The following is a 14833-nucleotide window of genomic DNA, read 5'->3' on the forward strand; positions in this document are numbered from 1 at the left end:
CAATTTTTAGAATAATTTGACTCAAATAATTTGCTTCAATGCAACATCATTTTATGCTTTTTTTCCTACCTGACAGAACTGAAATATTAGAAAACATATACACAGATCTACATGTTCACATGTATACTCATATATAAGTCAAGTACCCAGCTTTGTGTACAAATATCACAGGCAATTTATCCATGTAATGAAATCAACCTCCACTAAATGACCTGACTTACAAAAAGGCTAGGACCTACCAAAGTATCTAGAAAAGCTTTGTGAACTCAGCTTATAAATGGAATAAAAATAATAATTTATTTGAACTTCTAACCCTTTAAACTTAAAATCAACAGATCAAAAACTAATCACAAAGTTTGAAAAACTATGAATAAAAAACATTCAGAGACACCTGGGTGGCTCAGTGGTTGAGCATCTGCCTTAGGCCCAGGGCATGATCCTAGAGTCCAGGGATCGAGTCCCACATTGGGCTCCCTCCATGGAGCCTGCTTCTCCCTCTGCCTGTGTCTCTGCCCCTCTCTGTGTCTTTCATGAATAAATAAAATGTTTAAAAAAATAAAAAACATTGAAATTATTGAATTTAAGTGATGAGATTTACTATTTTTAAATCAAAAGAGCATTTAAAAATATATTTACTAAATATTAATTGGTTTAAGACTATCTTTCTCACTTGAGTAGATTTTGTATTTCCATTTTCATAATTCATGAATACAAATAATATAACTAGATATAAAAAGTGAGCTCCTCCTGAGACCACCTGATAGTTAATGTCTAACCAAAATGTGTCATCCACATTGTTTAAAATCAACATTTAAACTCTTAACCTCTGATTATATTAATTACATTAACAGTATCCTCATTCTTCTACTTGCTGAACCACACAAACTTGGAATCACCTTTGACACCTCTCTCTCCCCCTTAGCTCCCTAAATCTATCAACGGTTTTTCTGCTGATTCTATTGAATAGGTTGACTCTATCTCTCTATGTTTTCATTGCTTTTGTCTAGGACATTTATTGCTTTATTCCAAAATCATATAGTAACTTCCAAACTGCTTTTCCATGACGTTAACACTGGGAGGGAGTTTGTGTACAGTTGAGCCCTAATGTTAAAATCAGTGAACATGGCGTGACTTAGAATCAAAACATGGCATGAGTGGGAACTGCTGTCTTGGTTTCCAATTCCATGAAGCCCGGAGCACAGTAACTGCAACACTGGTTGTACTGCTGGAATCAAGTGAGATGATGTATGCTAGCAACACTATTGATGGTAGATTTGTTTTTTTCTCCACTCTGGTTTGTGTGAGAGACTTTGGCAGACCTAATTATATAATGCGTGATTGGCTAAGACGGCTTTACTTTTCCATAACTGATTTGTTATAAGCTGTAATTTGTATCCTATACTTTACCTGTTCAAGCTCTTAATTAGCTATGATAAGACATATGAGGTCTTCTCATGAGGAGCTCATAAATTTAATCATAATCTGCACATCATTCCTGTTTCTTGATTTAAGTAGGAATCTTTATTACCTAAATTGTTGATAACTGTACTAAAGCTGAGATTTAGTTAAAAGGAAAGAAATACACAGAGAAAATGACAATAATTGTATTAGATTATGGTTAAAATTATTGCTTTATACTTTCTTTTCTATTGCCTCATTTATTTTTAGGTGAGGGCTCTAAAACTGAATACAGGAAACTTGTTCCTTTGCCATAGGTACCTTCCTACTGAAAATAACTTTTCCATATGTGCAGGAATTTCAGATTAAGCAGGACAGACTCAGGCTGGATTTACTGTCCAAGCTACTCTAAGGATTATCCACTTTCCCTTCATCCTAAGGATCCTAAGCACGCCCACCTGCCCCCCATGATTAAAAGGTTTTCAAGAAATGAGGCCAGAGACCCACTCAGCATCACATTTTAGTGAAGTAAAATGTCATGAATGATTGAGCTAAAATGGCTCATCTCAAATTCCGCTACAGGTCATTTAACTTGGTGAATAGCCCAGATTTCCTTCTTTAGTCATCCAATGAAGGGCATCTTTTTGCTTAAGTTCTTGGAGATGACCAAAGACATTTTCATACACTAGTGCTGTGGTTCATAGCCACCACTAGAACCAAGGCAAAAATTAGCTGTACTGTTTATATGGACACTTACAGTATAAAAAACATATTCAAGTATATTTTGATGTATATTTAGGACATAAAAGACAAAAAAAAAAAAACCCTTCAAAGCTACAAAAAAAATAAAAAACCATATAAACTCAAAGGCAGAGGCACCTGAGTGGCACAATCAATTGGGCAGCCAACTCTTTGGCTTGTGTTATGGTCTAGGGGTGGTGGGATAACCTAGCTCAGGCTCTGCGCTCATGGAGGAGTCTACTTAGGATTCTCCTCCTCTGCCCCTCCTCTTGCTCATGCTCTCTCTCTCTAATAAATAAATAAAATAAACCAACCAATCAATCAATCTCAAAGGCAAATTTAAAGAGGTTTATAATAGTAATGTATCTTCCTTTTGGTAGTTTTGTAGTTTGAAAATATAATTTTCACCTGTAATATTTATGCTCAACAACTCTGTGAGATAAATATTACAACCTTCATTTTACAGAAGGAAGGTGATAGGTGAGCTGTCAAGTTTAAAGAAGCTAATAAGTTAGTAGATCTGAAATTTATACATAGGTATCTACCCAAGGTCAATGCACTTTTAACTACATTAATAACATTTTCTTTCTACAAATAAGTAATATATTCTTGCTATTTTATTTCTGTCTTCCTCATGAAAGTAACTATAAGCAAGTTCCTCACTGTAGCTTGGCCAAGTGAAATTGTTTATTTATATTTATTTATTTTAGAAAGGGAGAGTGCGAGCAGGGTGAGGGGCATAGGGAGAGAATCTAAAGCAGACTCCCTGCTGAGTGCAGAGCCTGACACAGGGCTTGATCTTCCGACCCTGAGATCCTGACCTGAGCCAAAATCCAGAGTTGGACACTTAACCAACAGAGTCACCAGATGCCCCCAAGTGAGATTCTCTTTGATATAATGCCAGAATGTACTTCTTTCTCTCTCAATGCAAATGGGTTAAATTTTATAGTTGTAATTCTACACCTTTTTCTTTTTCTTTTCTTTGATAATTTATTAGATAAGAGGACCTTAGAGTTACTAATACTAGACTTTTTTTTATTATATAAGCAAAAAGACAACCAAATAAGAAAATAAATCTCACCCATTTTTCCATTCTTAGTTAGATGTTGTTATTCATTCATGATTCTGCTTGCCTACCTATATGCTCACACTTATTTAAAAAGTCTTAATTCAAAAAATTATTTGGAAGCTAACATTTACACCTGGATTCTAGTTGACTCTGAACATGACTGATTTGTACACATACATGGATGTCATCTTCCCTTCCTATCTACTATAGTTTTTCTTATCCCCCTAGGGTAAGATCAAATCCCCCTTCTACCATGAAACCTTCATTAGCCACTCTAGCTAGAAGGCTTTATTCCAGTAAAAATAGCAAGTCAGTGAGTGGATCCATTAATTCATTTGTTCTAAATGATTGTTGATGACTTTGTCACCTAGTATTGCCCTCAAGGAATGGATTATAGAAATAATCAACTTTAATCTGAGTCAGAAAAAAGAAAGATTGGGAGCACCGAGGTGGCTCAGTCGGATAAGCATCTGCCTTCAGTTCAGGTCATGATCTCAGGGTCCTGGGATGAAGTCCCACATCGAACTCTCTGCTCAGCGAGGGGTATGCTTCTCCCTGTCACTCTCCCTCTGTAGTTTCCCTCTCTCTCTCTCTATCTCAAATAACTAAATCTTTAAAAAAGAAAAAAGAAAAAGAAAGATTGGGTCACAAGTTCCTTCCATGTGTTATCAGGCTTTAGTTGAGTCCTTTTTGGGTAACAGTTGCTGCAGAATAGTGTTTTAAGGATCTGAGAAAGTAAATTTTAGTAGTAAATAACTAGAGCTGGTTGTTTCATTATTTTCATATAGAAATGCTCTGAATTAAGCACTATAGGCAACTAGTGACTGCAATACACTGACAATTTTGTGTAATAATAATAATTTGGGGACTTGTTATGTTTTACAGGACAATTTAAAGCCTGAGTATGTTTTGTCTGATGACCAATTTTATTCTTTTGCTGTCTTTAAATTATTGAAACTGATTTTAAAATGTCAGTAAAATGGTGATGGTGGAAAACTGAATACATAATCAGTTTGGCTGCTTTCTTACAAGAGTATGGGAGTTCAAGAGTTCAGTTCAATACCATCAAATAGGAGCACTGAAAGGTTATATACTTTTCTTCTATGTTAAGTCCATAAATAAGGGATGGATTTTCTTTTCATTTCCTTTGAATTGTGAAATAAACATTTTACCTAGTAATTCCTCTTCAACTCTTTTTTTAAATGATAAGCTACCAGCAAATAGTTAGCAACCTGTAGTCAATACTGAAAATCAAACAGTCCATTACTTATCAAAAGCATTTGCAATTACACAATTTTACCTAAAAAATCCATGTGATTGATTTATGTGTAAGATTTCTATGTAAGTGGAACTTAATGACGGCAAGAAAAATAATTTTGGAATGAATCTTTCATCTTATTCTTCCTTTCCCTCACTTTTTACACAAGGAAACCATTGAAACAATTTACTTTGGCCCCAGTGAATTATTTGCAAGCATATCTATACATAGCTTCACATTACAACATTCCAGCTGCTTTACTATTTTCTAACTGAGTCAGATAAGATTGTATTCTATGTATTTCTGTTATCTGGGTACTTATTAACATGTCTATCATTACGGGCACACTGCTAGTATAATACATAAAAATGAGTTCATTGTAGGCATCAGCTCCATTTCCCATTTCTAACTTAGCTTGACATTCTTCTTGGCAATTTTTCCAGACATACCACAACTCACTTTCTACTGAGATTCTTTTTTTCCCTTTTAAGTTTTTCTGTGCAGTAGCAAGAACTTTGAATTGCTCTCATTGCCTTTAGAGCTATAGGCCTACATTTCACTTCAGTAAAAAAATCTGAAAAGCTTTAGCATCAAGCTCCTTAGTTGCAAAAGAAACCTGAAATTCTGATGTAAATTAAGAAGAAATAAAATTTCTTCTTACTGACTTCCTACTTCAAATTTTACAGACTAACGAATATATGCAAACTGAAAACAACACAAAAGAAAAAATAAAAGCAACTTAAAACATACTTTATACAGAAGTCATCAAATTTATATCTTATCAATAATGTAGTAATGAGTAAGATTTCTTAAAACAGAATACTCAGATTTTATTTTTTATTAATAGCTTTAATTTAATTATTTGATTAAAAAATGACTAAGAAAGCATTGAATGTTTCAAAACTGAAAAATAAAATTATTGGCATTTAAGTTTGTTCATTAATATCCTTCATTATCTACAGTGATTTACATGCTTTAAACACTTCAAATCCAAATTACAAATACAGTAGCATCCATACTAATTTCCACCAAGCATTTGATAGTAGGAAGCACATGTGAAAAAAAGATGTGTTTATAAGTTGATCCTAAATATCTGTACATCATAATTCTCACTTTCTTCTTCTAAAACTTATAGAATTATTCAATGCAGAGCCATGGTGAAACCAAAAACGAAAAACAAAACCCAAAAAACTGCCATCAACCATCCTGTTGATGGTTAACTCAGGATTGGTCTATATTTTCTCCCAGAAGCCAAGCAAATAGCAAAGAGCTTCCTTTGGTGAAGAATGGTGGTGGTTAATAACACGACAACTATGGTTGACCCTTGAACAACCATAGATTTGAACTATTTGGGTCTGCTTATACATGGATATATTTTTTTTATAAATACAGTACAGAACTATAAATGTATTTTCTCTTCCTTAAGATTTTCTTAGTGACGTTTTCTGGTCTTTAACTTACTTTATTGTAAGATTTGCTTCTAGTGCATTTTCCAAATAAGGACTTTTTTAACAGAGAATGACTTTGAGAATACTTACATACAGCTGTATTTTTAGCACCTACAGCTGAAAATAACACACAATGACAAAAAGCTACAATAAAATCAGTAATGCTTGAAAATGCCATATTTTATAAGTGCAGCAGTATCTCCACTCAACTGAAAAGTAATTGCAGGTGCCCGCACAAAACCAAATACTTATAATTCACTGACCACATGCAGAGTACATAAGATTTCACAGACTACTTGTCATTGTGATAGAAATGCCCTCTGCAGAAAGTGAAATACAAGTCAGACAGCTTTGCTGAATTCAATCAGAAGTCACAAATATGGAGATCAGCTGTCACAGGGGACAGTTTGGAAAAGCAAAAATTCAGAAAAGAAGAAAGTCATAAATTGATTAACAAAAGTTAAGCATCATGGTTTACATGTTGTGTTGTCAGTAAGGCTTCCAAGTCAACAGTAGGCTATGAGTAATTAAGTTCTGGGTGAGTCAAAAGTTATACGCAGATTTTCAACTGCATGAACAGTTGGCATACCCAACTTCGACACTGTTCAAGGATCAACTGTTACCAACACGACTGAAATTTTAAAAAGAACACCTAAATTGTTAAAATTTTAAACTATTGTGATAAAAGCATATGTAATTTGCACTTATATTTGAGATGTACTCTATATATCCTCATCTTTTCCCAATAATACTCCTTTATTTCACTGCCTTTGCTCACTTTTTGCTCCTTATAGAATAATATTTAGATTCCTTATCCTAATATCCAAGATCCTTGACAGTCTGGATCAAGCCAAATTCTCCAACTCCATTTTATTTTTAACCTGCATCTCTGGTCAAACAGGCTACTTACTTGTCCTCTAACCATTTCCAACTGAAATCTTTGAATGGAACGTCTTTCCTATTTAGAATGCCCTTACCATGACTCTATTTTACCAAATACCTGCAGTTTTTAATATCTATATTTCATTTCACTCGTTTCTAGAAACAGATATTTATCAGAAATATGTCTTCTAGCAGATCAGAGCTGAAAAAAATACTGTTATGTAGAGCACAGTTTGGTAGTGGCTTACATTCACAAGTTTCCAAACTCCTTTACAGGTGGCGTCTCTAGCCTACCAACTCTACCAAAACCTCTATGATGTTTTTCAAATTGCCTCTTTGTGTGTGTGTGTGTGTGTGTGTGTGTGAAAATGAACCTTATCAGTTGGAGTTGACATAAGTGTAAATAATAATTGAAAAAAAGGAATGCTCAATAGCCACCTTACCATCCACTAGAACCATCCTCTTTCACTAATTTTGACAAGCAAAAGAAGCATGCAGTAAAACCGGTAAAAGCCATGGTATTGGTTCTCTTTTGGTCTCAACTCTATGCAGGATTACTTTCTCCAGGGATTCCAAGGGATGATCAGATTCTACTTGACCATTTTCAGTGATGAACAGTTTAGCTCTTTTTGAAGCATCATGTGCTTGAAGCATCATGTTGTGACTGGATAGCTCTAATTTTTAGAAAGTTCTGCCTTATATCTAGTTGAATTATCCTTCTGGAAACTTTCAACTGTTGATCTTGCTGGGTATGTCCTTCTATAAGACCTCAGAAAAAGTGTAATACCTATTCCAACTGAGAACCTCTCATATGGGGACAGATACCTCCTTTGCCCTCAGTTCTCTCTTCTATAAAACTTTATATTTAGCTTTACACTTATGATATGGCTTTCAGGAATCTTGCAGTTCTGGCCCATGATGATACTCATACTTTTCAGCATAGTACCCACATCTTACTCATTTAACAGTTAGTTATTGCTCATCTACCATTGGCCACATAGTATGCTACATGTAAGAATTCACAATAAAATGTGATGGAGTTTGTGCTAACTGAAATACAGGATACTTTAGAAACACATAGTAAGAGCACCTAACCCAGTCAGTAGGCTTAAAGGGGAAAAAAAAAGGTTGTAGGGAAACTTAAAAAAAAAAAAGGCAGGGAAGACCAACCATTCAAGTCAAAGGGGAAAACAGGGACAAAGTTTCAGAAGTAGGCTGAAGCAGTGAAGATTCAAGGTACTGAGAGGAGTACAGTATGATGCAGCAAAGAATGGCATCAAGTGGGGATGGAGACCAAGTAAGCACTGGGGTGGTGATATTGTAAACAATTTTAAGGAGTTATGATTAGGAACCACCAATGGAAGGGCTCACATGCTCAGATTTTATTCTAGAATGGTCTCTGAGGCTGCAAAGAATGGGTATGTGCAAAAATCTGAGTGCAGGGAGAGTCAGTGGACTTGAGTAATTGGATGGCAGAGAGGCAGGTGGTGATAAAAAAGAAGTTTGAGTAAGGCTGTAGATGCTAGGGCCTTTGGTAAAAAGGCAGAGCACATTTGCAGAGGACTGTAGAAAGGTGATGAGTTCAAGGAACACTTTACTTTAGATATAGTGGATAAAATAAATTAGCTTTCATTCTATTTCAATATAAAATATGCATAACATTCCTGGAAGTAATACCTCAATAATGGAGCCACTGGTATTAAAAATCAATTTACTAGAGCCTCTTAAGAGTAAGCACAATGTGCTTATAAGAAGGAAATGTTTACCGAGTAATTACTATCTTAATAATGTTGGCAATATACCTACTATAGTCTCAGTATAACTACCTGAAAAACAATTATTGCTCTTAATCATTAAAAACTCCAATTAGACACATACACCACTAGTCAAGCAATTAAGATTAACTGCTCACATCTACTTATCTGCTCAGTCACTAACATGCTGCCAGACAATCTAGGGGATGGGTATTATTCTCCCTCTGGCAGCTGTTCTATATGCGTGGGCTCCAAGGAATAACTAGTCCTAAATCGTATGACCTCAGTTCAACACATCTACTTAAATTCAAAGTCCAATTAGAACAACATTTCTCATTCTTCTCTGATGAGTTTTATGTCCTTCTCATTTTCAGTGTTTAGCAAAATGAGCATGTGTGGCTGAACAAGTTATCTAAATATGGATCTAGGAAGTTTTGAAGATTTGGGAAGTCAGAAGCAGCAAATTGTTTCAATCTGTAACTGATGGCATTTGTTATACTCCATATAAACATACCTATTTTCTGTCATTTGTGTTATTTATTCCATTATTACCTGGTCTCAAGTAAATGCCTGACTACACTATCTACTTTGTCATTCTCTTGTTCTCAGTCCATTCCATCTCAACCTTAGAAAAACTATATATCTGGAAGCATAGTATAATAAAAAAGACATAACCTTTGGAACCAGAAAGGCTTAGGCCTGAATCCCACCTCTGTCACGTCCCAGTTCTCAGGCCTTAAGTAAGTCACCATCATCTTTGAACTTCAGTTTGCTCACATATAACATATAATTAATAATATCTACCTCACAGAGTTGTTTCGAAGATGAAAATGGTTGGCATGCCATCACAGTATTAGAGCCGATAGCAATACGAGTAAACTATTAATATTTTAGTTTGCCGAAGCAAAGAGTATGTGTGCTTTACTTTCCTCAACTGGAAGGCCTACCAATGTAGTCATTGCACTTGTTGGTTGTGTTTTTATGAATTGTGATTTTATGAATTGGGTGGATGAAGCATCACCAAAAACAAAACAAAACAAAACAAAACAAAACAAAACAAAACAAAACAAAAAAAACTGGTTAAAATTAAGGAACTGGCAACTCAAAAATCATGAAAGAGAATTTGGACTAAAATCTATTATTATTGCCTAAGATTTTACTAAACACAATAAAAACAATATTTGAAAGTAAGGCTTTTGTTATAAAAGATCAAAGATATTTACTTTGATCTTCACTGGAACCTTCCAAAGATTCTTTAAAAATATTGTCTTTTAATTTCTTAGAAAATAAGGATTAGATGAGAGAGACTACAAGTGGATTTTAAGTTAATCAGATCTGCACAAATGGTCTAGAGCAATGAAAGAATAAGAATACTTAAAAAAAAAAAAAAGTGATCCTTTAGCCAGTTTGTCTATAGCTGCTGGTGACACCCATTTGATTCTTAATATTGAAGGATAAATGTTATTGTTGAATGTGAACAAAACTGCATGGACTAATTCAAAAATTGTCTTTAAAATTTCCTGACATCTTTTATGTCTTTTCTTTTGTTAGCAGTGGCCTTGAGTTTTAAGCAGTTTCTCTTGTAAGGCAGATGTGCTGACACATGCATGTGAGGTCATGTGCCATTATGAGTGAAATACAAAGAAGGTGAAACACAATCTTACACATGAGCCATTGAAACATTTGAGGTATTACCAGAAAAGAAAGAAGATTAAAGTTTTGAGCAATGATCAAAGTCAAAACCATGGGCTGAAAAAATACTGCAATATTAGGATCTGAGCTGGTTAACCGGCTATTTCAGTGCTTGTTAATGATTTCCAGTGTACTCATCATATTGGTCTTTAAAAAGAGGATGTAGGGTACAAATTTTCTTGTTCAAAGGAATATGTGTTACGTTACTGCCTATCTTATGTTTTATCCACAGAGATTGTTTGCTTTTTGTTACCTTATTTATGCAGCAGCATGGGAACAATTAAAAACAAAAACAAAGCCAATGACTTGTATACTGAGATTCAGGAAATTTAGATATTAATTTCAAGTCTGCCATGATCTACTTATATGAAAGGGTTAATAACTTCATCTCTATCTGTGAAATGAAATGATTTGATGAGATGGTATCTTCTTTCTCTGTATTGAAATTTAACAATTGTATAGTTATTGTCATAATATACATACACACATACAGAGATTTATCATCTACACAGATATTCTAACACAGTATATACCTGATTGCTTATCATTTTCCATCATCCCATGACTATATTTTGGTTTGTTTATTTTAGAAAATACCAATACCATTAATACCTTACTTACAATTCCTTTAAAATCCTAATGTCATCAAATATCCAATTGAAATTCTGCTCAAAGCCTGAGCATTCATAGAAGAGACCACTTGAACATAGATCCCAAAATATGCCTATATAATGCCTTGTACAGAATTCTATGCTTTTGAGAATAGTGTAATACTGAGTCATATAATGATAAAGTAAAAGAAAACTAGACAATAGGGGTTCTTGTCTTCACTTCCACTAACCAACTAACTTCGGTAAGGTGCTTTCTTTGTCTTTGTTTTCTCAGTGCTGGCTTCTTCCCATTAACCAATAAAAGTATAATGCCTGGAGATTATGCATTGTATCTGAACTTACTGAAAAATGGAGGGCCTAAAAATTTTAAATGGATTTAGTGTAGGTATTTTAAAATATTTCAAAACATAAATCAATGTATTTGAATAAATTTCTATAAAATATAGTTTCAGCTAGTTATTTACAACCCAAAGAATGTACTTAAAAATAAACTATGTTTAATGTAAGCTCTGAGTATATGTGATATGCTTGGTATGATATAAGATAGACCCCTCTAAGTCACCGCTGGATAGAGGCACGTTGGTAATGGGGAACAGAATCAATGCCTTTAAAGGACATAACCAAAGGATTATGTTCAATTTTTAAAATGCTGTTAATTATAATTCTTGATTTACAATCAAAGAAAACTTAAGAAAATACTTTGTGATAATTTTATCTTTGAAAATAGTAGGGTAAAGAATAAAGGTTTTGGAGTAAAATAGTTCTGGGTTTTAGGGTTCCTGGGTGGCTCAGTGGTTAAGCATCAGACTCTGGATTTTGGCTCAGGTCTTGAGATCAAACCCTGATTGAGAATCTCTCTCTCTCCCTCTGCCCTTCCCCCCCTCTCCCATTCTCAGGTGCTTTCTCTCTCTTGTTCTCTCTCTCTCAAATAAATTTAAAAAAAAAAAAAGTAGTTCTAGGTTTGTATCTCAGTTTTACCACTAAGTAGTTAAGGGACCTTACAAAAATAACATAATTTTCTTGGAACAGTTTCTTTACCTGGAAAGCAGTACAGGGTTATTCATTTCATATGAATATTAAATGAGGGTTAAATGAAGTAATAGTGAATGGTATATGGTAGTTTCTTAATAAGCTGTTAGTTTCCTTTTGAAGCAAAACTTTATTGATTTGGCATTTTAAAGAAATTATATATAATTAAAAGTATTACTAAATTTAGTTTATTTGTAAAATTATTAAGTTATTAAATTTATATTATTAAATAGTATAAATTATATATATAATATTTGGAAGAGAAACTGATTCTCATTCTCCTATTCTTTGTAGCTAAAACATGTTAACATTCCAGCTTCTTTAAATCATTTCATCAGATTAAGTATCTAATTTTGTCTGTTTCTGATAACTAACTGCAAGAGTCTGGGTTCCTGATTATATGGCTAATTGCACTTATCCCTCTATTTACTGCTTAAAAGTAGTCAGACATCTGTTTAGTTTTTATGTCATTTAAAAGGCTAGGCTCTAAAATATTAAATTTGTGTGACTTATAGCCAAATTTCCAATACAGAATTAAAGTTTTAATCTCATTTTCATCCATGATCCAAACAGAATCTTTCCTTGTCATCATAAGTACATGACAATATACACTCATCTATCTTTGCAGAGGTTTAGCCATCTTTGAAGTCTTTGCCAAATACTGAAGACCAACAGATTTCATGTTTCCACCAAAGGAAAGCATTCCAAATGGATCAACTGTATCTTTAGGATATTTATTCCTTTCATATGAATTTATTCACAAATTAATAAATCAGCTAAGAAAAAAGTTACATTTCTGGAAGCACATATATGTAATCAAGGTATGTCAATACCTTTTGGAGTTAATAATTTATATTTTGTGGAAACTACAGTTAATAGTGTTCTAGTCTAGGTCTGCTTCCAATTTGTTACGGTACTGAGCGGGTTAATAAACCTTACCAGGCATTTGGTTTGCTCATATATAAAATGAAGGACTATCTTATTATCCTTGGTGAGATGAGACTTGCATGGGCTTTCAGAGTCCAGGCTAAGTCCAGGTGATGGTTTCACTAGGGTTTATATATTAGGCTACTGTGAGAAAGATAGTGGAAGTTCATTCAATAGAACAGATTTGAGGCATAACCAAAGACAAAAAGGAGAAACCAAAATCTTCGTGCAAATCTGACATCAAAGATAAAATGTTCACACCTGTGTGTGTGTGTGTATACACATATCATATGATCACTCATATTCAGGGGAGGGAGTACGGGAGCAACGTAATCTTATTTGTTCATTATATCTCAATAAATAAAGCTGGAGAGATAAAAGAAAAAGGCAACTGAGAAAAAAAGAAAATGGGGGGAGGTTTCCAGAAGGCTAAGGTAGATCTCTAAAGTGGAGGTTGCTTACTGCTTCATTGGACCTCTTGTGAAAATCCTGCTTAGCTCTATAGGCGAAGAGAAAAAAAAAAAAAACACACCTTTTTTTAAAACTTTTGTACAAATACACATATGAGAGTTACATAATGCAAAGTAAATATACCATTGTAGAAATATGTTAAACTCTCAAAGCTGTGCCAAAGTATTCTTTAATCTCTGACAGAACTATACATTTTTAACTCTTCAAGCTTATCCTTTTCCTATTTCTGAGTTCAGTATTATCAAAGTGGTTTTTTCATCTTAATTTTTCATCGTACTTACTACAAAATTCATACTACATTCTCATTCCTCACTGTCCTTGCTCATTTGGCTTTAGGTTTTCATATAAATGAAAAATGAGTGATGTTAGAATGAGATGGGATAAAGGTATTTCCAGTTGCTCAAATCTCATGACTCTACAACGGATCTCAGTTAATTCAATTTGATTATAAACTTGTAAAAAACAGTTCTGTGTCTTGTTCATCTTGCATCTCTTCTTCATGGACTCCAGCACTGCCCGTGCACATTAGAATGTTAACATTTAAAGATGTACAGAATTAAAATAATTTTTCTTTCACTCATTTATTCAATAAATAAATAGGCTTTGAGCACTGACTACGTATTCTAGGCATTTGAAGATACAGTGATGAAGTGCTGCATTCTTTTGATAGACACTATTCTAGTAGGAACGGTGGGTGGAGGAGTCATTAATCACTAAGTCCTTATCTCCAATACGAAGTTTCTGTGAATTTGTATCCTGTCCCATAAGAAAAATAAGTTGAAATGCATAACCTGTGCTGTATTTGGCAAAATACATTCATTCACTACCAAATGCACCATTTTCATTGAAACTAACATACTGCAAATCCTCTGTGGCCTCAAAAGAGATGTGCAACGCTAAAGTTCTAGATTTCTGGGATAAGTCAACAAAAAGAAAAATAATGCTCTTTCATTTTGTACTTTAAAAAAATGTGTTGTTCATACTGATGAATGGCTGTTACTCTGAGTTAATGTTAGTGAAAAGGACATGGTTATAGTTCAAGGTTTTTGAGACTCTATGTCCATTCAGACTAATCAATAATAACTATTTTTATTGATTTCTCTCAAGTCTTGTCTTTGTGCTCCTATCTTCTTACTTAAAGAGAAAATGGAGAGTAATGTGGAAAAATGACTTCACACCATATAGCTTTTGGTTGTAATGGTATGTCCAAAGTAAGCCAAAATAAAAACATTGAGAATGTTATAGTTCAGTTTTTGTGTTATGTGTGCTTGATAAAATAGATTGCAAGATCCGATCTGTGAGCTTACAAACTGCTTTTAGGAAATAAGACAAGGAAATTAGAAAAATAATAGAGGTGCAAAACAATACAAAGTAGTTATAAGTAAGACAGCGGATGATTCATTATTTAATGAACGATCAACAGTATATGCTTATAAGAGTTCAGGGGAGTAAGAACCCTTATGATGCTCTTCAGTTGACTTTATGGAGTAATGGGAGTTTCATCTCGGGCATATCTTTACGTAGGTAGAATGTGTGAAGTTGATTGCTCAGGT

General features: G+C 33.9%; 1 protein-coding gene across 6 annotated transcripts in view; it reads left to right on the forward strand.

Annotated features, from left to right (window-relative positions):
* Window positions 1-14833, forward strand: part of PPP1R1C (protein phosphatase 1 regulatory inhibitor subunit 1C) — a 121093-nt gene that overhangs the window by 12325 nt on the left and 93935 nt on the right. The gene's annotated exons all lie outside the window — the stretch shown is intronic.

Source organism: Vulpes lagopus, chromosome 11 (genome assembly GCF_018345385.1).
Source record: "Vulpes lagopus strain Blue_001 chromosome 11, ASM1834538v1, whole genome shotgun sequence".
Taxonomy (NCBI): domain Eukaryota; kingdom Metazoa; phylum Chordata; class Mammalia; order Carnivora; family Canidae; genus Vulpes; species Vulpes lagopus.